The sequence below is a fragment of the Miniopterus natalensis genome, chromosome 8 (assembly GCF_054644295.1).
Source record: "Miniopterus natalensis isolate mMinNat1 chromosome 8, mMinNat1.hap1, whole genome shotgun sequence".
Lineage (NCBI taxonomy): Eukaryota > Metazoa > Chordata > Mammalia > Chiroptera > Miniopteridae > Miniopterus > Miniopterus natalensis.
The window spans coordinates 5,263,659-5,272,677 of record NC_142088.1 but is presented as its reverse complement, the minus strand read 5'-3'; the positions used below and the strand labels follow the sequence as shown (position 1 = coordinate 5,272,677).

At 46.8% G+C, this 9,019-nt stretch overlaps 1 protein-coding gene across 1 annotated transcript in view; it reads left to right on the top strand.

Annotated features, from left to right (window-relative positions):
- The first annotated feature begins 347 nt into the window (after positions 1 to 347).
- Positions 348 to 9,019, top strand: part of LOC107525508 (uncharacterized) — a 29,385-nt gene continuing 20,713 nt past the window's right edge. Inside the window, exons 1-2 of the mRNA XM_016197680.2 lie at positions 348 to 429; positions 5,741 to 5,823. The gene's annotated coding sequence lies outside the window, so the exon portion shown is untranslated. The remainder of the gene's footprint in view (positions 430 to 5,740; positions 5,824 to 9,019) is intronic.

Sequence of the window (9,019 nt, the reverse complement as noted above, 5' to 3'; positions counted from 1 at the left end):
GAGCTCCTTTCCAATCAGTGCCGTTTCAAAGCTCCAGGCTCGTTCATTCCTGTACCGGCTAATTCTGGTTTGGCAGAAAAAAAAAAAAAAAAGAAAATTGCAGTCACCTCACGTGCACACTCTTGTGGCCGGTCGTAGTTTATAGCTGCGGCTGAGGTTCCCTAATGCTCCGCACACTTTCACAGCTGAAGGCCAGGGCCCGAAACCCAACCCCAGGGGCAGGGGACAATCGGTGTGCCTTCCCTCTCTCTGGGACAGGAGGTACGCGAGGAAAAAGCCCCCCACCCAGGGCTGAGCCACAGCATTTGGCAGTTCGCAGATGGCCCAGGAGGGCAGGACCCGCAGTATTCTCGGCCAGAGGCCTGGAGCTCCTGATCCTTCGGCCCATGCTGGATCCCTGGCTCGCTGCTTTCCCTCCAGGACCTGCAGGTTTGTTCTTCCTTACGTTGGTTCATGGGCACCGGGCACAAATTTCATTTCCACGTGCGACTCCCCTGTTCCCAGCACAATGCTTTGCCCATGGGAAGTGTTCGGTATCTGTGAAGGGAAAGCTGGGATAAAGGCAGCCAGGGCTGTTTTACCTGCCTGAAGGCTTTTGTACTATGGTAGTTTCCTGTTGCTCTTGTAATAAGTTATCACAAACTCAGGGGCTGGAAACAGCACAGCTTCATTATCTTGGGGCTCTGGAGGTCAGAAGTCTGAAAGTTCTAGCTGGCTAACCTCGCGGTGTTGGCAGGGCTGTGTTCCTACTGGCAGCTCAAGGCAAGAGCCCCCAGCTCCTTGGCTCATGGCTACTTCCTCCGGCTCCAAAGCCAGCAATGTTACATCATTGTGTGCCTTTCCCCCATAGTCACGCCACCTCTGCCTCTCCTAGTCTGCCTTTTCCACTTTCAAAGGCTCTTTGCATTACACTGGGCCTGCTCAATGGTAATTGGCTTATTGGATAATCCAAATAATCTCCCTGTTTTAAGGTCAGCTGATTAGCGATCTTAATTCCACCTGTGACCTTAATTCCCCCTGTGCCCTGTAAGGTAACCTACTCACAGGGTGCAGGGATTAGGATGTGGACACCTTTGAGGGACTGTCACTCTGTCCACCACAAATTTCCTTCTTTTCTTGTTGGGTTTGTTTGTTTTTTGTTTTTGTTTTTTGCAAAAAAGAATAGTCACATGTATTTCACATTGCCCCTTCTTATTTCAAGTCTTGATTAAAAAATAATTGAGAACATTTCGAGAAGTTGTGGCTGAGGACATTTTGATGAGGCACTGGGCTTATGGGTCCAAATGTTTTACTTTTGCTCATCAGAACATGAGCAATTGGGTGCTTAGTGTTCTCTTGGGATGTCTTCCAATATCATTCATTTCAGCCAGGCTTTTGACGGCAAGTCAGGATTGCGGTTCCTAGCAAATATCTCAAGTTCAGGTGACTCATTTTGTTTGAAAAGAGGTGTGTGAGGCTTTTAAGTCTGGTGTTTTTTTTCTCCGAAACCTAAAAGATTTATTGAGGGATAATGGATATAGTATGAACCACACATATTTAAATGTACAGGTTGATGAGCTTTAGCATAAGTCTGTGGAACCATCACCTCAAATAACTCCCCAATTTTCCTTGTGCCCTTTGTAATCCAGTCCTTGCTCCACCTCCACACACCCAGGCAACTTCTCATCTGCTATCTGCAAAACTTCTATTCTGGACGATCCATACTTCACATCTAAAATACCTGCAGGAGGTTTTTCACACCCCCCCCCCCAGCTTTATGAGGTATAATTGACTATTGAAATTGTATACATTTGAAGTATACAATGTGATGATTTGATACACATATACATTGTGAAATGACTTCCACAATCATCACATTAACACATTCATCACTTCACATAGTTGCCTTATTTTGGTGGTAAGAATGCTTAAGGTCTACTCTCTTAGAAAATTTCAAGCATATAATACAGTATTATTAACTACAGTCAACATGTTGTACATTAGATCCCCAGAACTTATCTTATATCTGGAAGTTTGTACCTTTGACCTACATCTCCCCATTTCCCCCATCCCTTAGCCCCTGGCAACCACCATTCTACTCTCAGTTTCTATGAGTTTGACTTTTGTTTTTAGATTCTACATATGAGTGAGACCATACAGTATTTGTCTTTCTCTAACTCATTTCACTTAACATAATGTCCTCCAATTTCATCTGTGTTGTCACAAAAGGCAGGTTTTTCTTCTTTTTCGTGGCTGAATAATATTCCATTGTGTGTGTGTGTGTGTGTGTATATATATATATATATATATATATATATATATACCGCTTTTCATTAGCCATGGATCCATCGATAGACATTTAGTTGTTTCCATACCTTGGCTTTGTTAAGAATGCTGCAATGAACAGGGGGGTGCAGATGCATCTTCAAGATCCTGATTTTCTTTTCCCGTCAAAGGCTGTTCTGGTAAGTCATTTGTCTCATCTGTGCTACAACACAGGTGAGTCTTGAAAACATAATGATCAGTAAAAGAGGTCAGTCACAAAGGACCACATATGGCATGATTCCATTTAGATGACATGTCCAGAATGGGCACCTCTATAGAGACGGTAGTAGATTGGTGGTTGCCTAGGGCTGTGGGTGTTGGGCAGAAAATAGAGAGGGACTACTAATGGGTACAGGGCTTGTTTGGGCCATGAAAATGCTCTAAAAGTGATTTTGGTGATGGGTTGTGCAAATCTGTGAATATCCCAAAAACGATTGAATTGCAAAAACAACAAAAAACAACCTCAAAAAACAAAACCAAAAATCAAATCTAAAATCTCCCCCAAACTGACGAGTGGGCCGTATGTGAACCAGTCCTGAGAATGGGTTCTGATCTAAGCGTGATGCTGAGTCTGCTTCTAGGCCCCTGAGGAACAAGATACAGTGAGTCTTCCTTAGCCTCATCTTAAGCAGCGACTTTTATGCGGTCGTGGTTGTGATGCTCCACTCATACATTTGTCCAGTGCGTGTAAACAGAGGAGCCTACTGTTCTGAAGTTTGCCGGCCTCTCTCTTGCTCCGTGGTCCCTGCAGCCTCGCCGTTTGTCCTGCAGCCCGGGCACACCCGTCGGATGGGCAGGCTGCCACAGAGCCCTCGCGTTTTCCTGCATTTGGGGGGCATGAGACCGCGTGAGATCATTGCTCTCCCGTAGGGGTATTTAGTCTAAGCAAGGGCCTGAAGGAAACCTTGCTTCCTGGTGAATTTTCTTCCTGGTCTAGGACCTCCCCTGACTTTATCTGAAAGCGTGAGCAGAACTTGTCCTGCCCCTGGTGGTTTCCAGCCCGCATTTACTGTGAATTCAGATTCAAAGAACAGGGCAAGGTGAAGGGCTATGTGGTAAACTCGGGGCCATGTCTCTGTCTTTACCTTAGGCTTCCGAGTTCTTGACATTTTCCTTTCTGAGAACCAGTATCCTTGCGTAGTACCATATGATTTCATGAGAGTAGAAGGTCTAAAAATGCCAGTTTGTCACTGACTTGGAAATTAAGCACTTTCTCACACATGGGTCTTTAATCAGGCTTGGTTCATGGGGGTTGTATGATAGTTTTGTTGGTTAATATTATACATTATTTGTTGAGCTTTTATGAAATCAGTGGTGTTAGCAAATCATTAAAACTTTTTCCTGCAACTATAGATTTTTCTTCTTTTATTTAATACCCATTTTCCTGAAAAGTGTTATGTGGATCAAATATTATTTTAAATGCTCTTGGGTTATTCACTAATGGAAATGCCTGGCGAATCCTTCTGATAGATACCATGTACTGGTATATATGGAATTTAGGTTTTATAGCCTAGGATTTAAATCTTATTATTTCCCATAAAGCAGAGCACACTTGTAAGTTATGCTATTTTTAACATATTTGGAGTGCCCACAAATGGATCATTGGCATTAAACATTCATGCTCAATACTCAAAGGTCAACTGCTCATCACCTGCGTTCAAATGCCATCAAAAATAGGACTAAGTTTGGGACTCCAGGAGGACGGCTGAGAAAGATCTAGCACGTCTTGTTAGGCCTGACCTCTGTGGCCGTCTCTGCAGTAACAAATGTTTCTGATGAAGCCTGCTGAAGATGTGAGATGTGGATGCTGTAAATCTAAGAAGAAAAGCATTTGGATGGGGGCACTCGAACTATTCTCTTGTGGGACAGGTTTTATCTGGTAAAATTAATACAAGCTATGGCGGGATGATGTATAGTTTAGGGAAGAATCCGTAGGCAGGTTCTTTTACTTTACATAGTAGGAGGATGGTGCCCTTTCCTATGATCATTTTTGGTGGATTTCTTATACTTCTACCCTGTGCCTTTAAGCCGGACAGACAAACCTAGGACAGCTATTAGCCAGAGATCAACCGGAATGGGCTGCAGCTCTTCAGACCTGCTGTAGGAATGTTCTTGAACCTCTGCTCTGCCCCGCCCTTGGCCTTCCTCCGTTCTGTTTTCTACCTGACTCCTGTTGACTTGGCCTGTGACTCAGGTCCCTAGGTTTTCCCTTCCCCTCGACGACAGTAAATCCCTGTTTCTGTAACCTCGCTCGCCAGGCCAGTTCCCCAGCCGGGCCCACTACCCCGGCCCTTCTGCAGGAGAGGCTCAGGTGATTTCAGTGTGTTGTGGAGGCTGAAGGACTGGGTAGCCAGTGATTATGAAAATCAGGGAGCCGGCCTTTCTGGTTGTGAGCGGCACAGCTGTGGGACAGAGGCCGCGGGCGCACGGTGCTTAGGGGTTCGGGCCGGGAGGTCGGTCAGACCTGCGCTGAGGCCCCGCTTGCCCCCTGCATCTCTGTGGCTCGGGCATGAGCCCTATTGTGGATATGGTGACAGCACCACAGCCAAGGCTTGTCGTGAGGATTAACTCAGACGAGGCCCCGGGCAGCGCCCCGCTCGGCGTACACCGAGGGGACTTGTTTCTGAAGAAGCAGTAACGGTGTCACCCAAACCCGTTCCACTTGGGAGCAAAAGCTGCCCTACAGCAGAGCCCTTTGGAGAGACAGTGTGAATTGGTTGAGAGCATATACCCTGGAGCTTCATGGCCTGGACTCAAATCCCAGCCTTCACCATTGATTTCACCTCTTAATGAGGTCACTTAGCATCTCTACAGCTCAGGGTCATCTTCTGTAAAATGGGAAGAAGAAAGGAAAGGAGGGGGAGGGAGGAGGGGGAAGGGAAAGGAGACGAGTGTTGTAAAGTAAAATCCAGGATGCTGAGAGGAGCGAGGGGAGGGTTGCTCTGTTCTCTTGTACATTTAGATTGGTCTGGACAAGAGGTAGAGTTGCTTTTCATTTCCACCAACACTAGGACACTTCCTCTTCAAACAACAGTTAAATGAAAAGCTGAGTTCATGTGAGAAAATTATCAGTAAATAATTGTTCAGCAAGATGGTATGCAAATACCTGACATTTGGCACCGGCTACTTTCAGGCTGTGGTTCCAAGCCTTGGCCAAACATTGGAATCACCTGGGGAGTTCTAAAAATTCCAGATGGTCAGACCACACTCCAGACCAATTGCATCAGAACAATATGCCAAGCAACTGCCCACCCCCAACCCCACAGTGGGTTTGTTTTCTGGAGAAATTGAACTACGGGGCGTTTGGATTCAGCTATCAGGCAGGGCGGAAGGTGGGGCTGTGGCTCAGGCAGTGAGCCGGAGGACTGGTGAAATCTGCTCATTGGATAGGGACACCTCCAGCACCTTTCACCTATCCTGCTTATTTCCCAAACAGGAGACTGGAAGATCCTTCCCTGCAGAAACTGACTGGGTCCAAGAAGAATGACTTGCAAATAATGTTCTGAAGGTGCCCAGTGAGTAAGTTGCCTTTCTACCCAATCATAACCAGCAAAACTCACTCTTTGGCACACTCTTCCCTGCCCATGAACACAGAGCTTCTAATCAGCTTTCCAACAGAGGACTATGGGAAGGAAGTCCAAATCTATGCACACTAGGTTAGTTAAGTTCTAGGTAGTTGGTCACAGCAGTGGAATGGAGCGATGGTCCAGTCATGAATGAAGTAGGCCACACAGCGGTCAGTAGTAGCTGGTAGGTGATACCACTCACCTGGCCCATCACAGGTGTCTCAGGGCCAAGAATTGTCACCGTGCTGACAGTGAGCCTGGCGCTCAGCTATCTCTGGTGAGAAGTGAGCTGCTTTTACAGAATTCATGCCCATGCTATGGGAGCATTCTTGCTGTCTGAACACAGAAGTTTGCTTAGGAGTAGACTCATGACCTAAACCCTGCCAACTACCCCTGTCCCAGCCCCTTGGCTGTAACTGTTGGCCAAGAGCCATTCTCTGCTGGACTTGCGAAGCTGGTAGGACCCAAGCCTGAGGCTGCCAGGGGGAACTCTTGCTATCTCATGGAGCACAGGGGGGTGCACTATGTAAGGTTAAAGTCAGCACAAAGAGAAGAGAGTCGAGAGTTGGAAAAGCATAGAAATTATGCCCTCATTTGAGCAGCATGGGCCCAGCCATGTTTTCCAGAATCTTCTGCGCTTTTCTATTACACGAACCAATGTGTGCTCTTAAGTCAGTTTGAGCTGAGATCCATCCCTTGAAGTGTGAGGATCCTGAATCACACCTGGCCCGTGTGCCTTGTATTACAATGGTGTCCACGGCTCTCACGTGTGATTGATTCTCAGTGGCCTTCAGTAAAGCCTGGGGCACGCTTGGATGGGTCATACTCCTTGCTCTTAGGTGTGTTAGAGGAGCCCACTCTGTTCCCAGGGGGCTTGGGGAGCTTCTTCTGGTTTGCTACTCTTGGCCTCTCTAGTTCTGTCTATGGAAATCAGACTCTCTCTAATTGCTGACAGCAAAACAGTTGCTGTGGGAAAACATCTTTTCACTTGTTCAGTCCAGAACCATGTGTCATCAGCTTCTTTTTTCCAAAAGCCCCACATTGGGGATTTCAAGGGTGTGCCTGTCTGAAGTTTGCCTCTGGGCATTGTAATTAGCAGCAGCACAGAGAGGATTAGATTCACAGGGAGCCATTTCTCCATCAGGGGAGGGGCAGAAGACAGTCTCAGTAGGACCAGGACAGTGCAGAGCCAAGTTGTCAAGCAAATTAAGAGTCTTTGGAGTGCAACTCATTCCCAGTTCCATGGCCCACCTTTCCCTTTGGTGTCTTTCTCACGAAGTCACTGAGGTCAACTTGTCCTCTGTCTAATCGCATCCAGCTGGCTGTCTCACATCACTTACCTTAGACTATTGGAAATGATATTTCTCACCCTGTGGCCAAACTGCCACCTCCTGAGTCCCCAGTGTCTTAATGACCATAATTCATTTCAGAAGTGAGTCTCAGATCATGGTACACACCCCTGCAGAATCAAGTCTTCCACTGAAAGCACCCGCACCCCACCTCCTCCTCTCCCAGCCCCAGGCCCCACCATTTAGTCCCCAGGCCTTTGCACGGCCTGGGCTCCAGCCAGAATGGCTGATCCTCCTGTACTCGCCCCGTCTCTGCTTGGTGGCCCTACGTTTTTCTACCCCTGTGCCTTTTGCCGTATAATTCCCTTTTCCTGGGATGCCCTTCTCCCCCATCTTTTCCTGCTGGTCCTTTCTTTACCTCAAGGACACCTCGACCCTATTCTGTCTCTCAGCAGAGATGTTCTTGATAATCCTTGAAATAACCTGTCGACGTAAGAACCTCCAAACCTGTGGAGAATTTTTATAAGAATTTATTCGAAGTAAACGGAAGACAGTTGCTGGGCAGCAAGACCTCAAAAGCTTCAGAGAATAATAGTTTTGCAGCTTCTTTTATGCATTTGAAATTAAGGAGGGGACGAACATAGGGAAGATTACAGGGAGGTGGGAGAGAGCAAGGTGGGCGAGGGTTATAGGAGAGTTAACAAGGTTATGTGCGGAGGGGTCTGAAAAGAGCCCTTTCAAAGGTGTGTTAACCTAGGTGCACAGAAACAATGGACAGGACTTGAGGCAAAGGTAAACCTTTTACTAAAGAAGCTATGTACCTACAGCTTGACTACTCGCCATGACCTGCCAGATGTATGATTACATCACCCAGAGAGGTTACTTTCTGCAGAACCCCTTTATAGTCCACAAACCCCTCACCTGGGCCATGCCACAGGGCATCTGTCGTACTGCAACTGTTTCACGTTCCCCACTTTCCCTAAGGGACCAGGTGGGTCTTACTCTCCGCAGAGCAGTGTGGGGCAGTGGTTATGATCATGAGCTCTGGGTCCCAGTCTGGCTCTGCCTTCCCTAGCTGTGCGACCTTGGGCATTTCACTTAATTTCTGGCCTCAGTTTTCTGAGTAAATGGGAATAATAGCACAGGCCTCATTGGACCATGTGAGGATTAAATAAAATAATAAATGCAGGAAGGTCAGAATAGCGCCTGGTGCAGAGTAGTTGCTCACAGTGTTAGCTGCCGTCGTCATCACCACTATCATCATCATCACCGTCACCATCTTAACCTCACTTTTTCAACTATGTATTCATGGAAGGCTGTTAGGTGGCAGGCACTGTTCTAGGCAGTGGGATTACAGCGATGGGGCAGATTAGTCTTTGCCCTTGTAAGGTTCATGTTAGTGGAGGGGAGAAAGGAGACAAGTAGACCAGTAAACGAACAGATGACCTCACTCCAGATGGTGATGAAGACAGAGCCATGATAAATGAAAACGCAACGCGATGATGTGATACAGAGGGATTCGGGGGCTTGAGATGTATTTTGATCACTCTTAAATGGTACAAATTGTAGATGTGTTGCCTATTTCCAAGGCTCAAAAACATTTGACAAAGATGAATAGATGAGTAACAGTGAATTATGACATTTTCCCAAGGGTTGTATTTATTATCATTGACTCTGTAATCTTAAAAAGATCGTATGATTCAGTGGGTTTCAGGTCTCTGACAGAAGGTAGGTGGGAGAAGCATATTTTGAGACAGGACTTCTTCTCTGTCCCCCCACCCCTCGTTTTGTGTGCTGTGGACTCCCTTGATCTCAGGTCAAGTCTGAGTTCTGATGAGGTGGTCCTCAAGTTCAGACCCT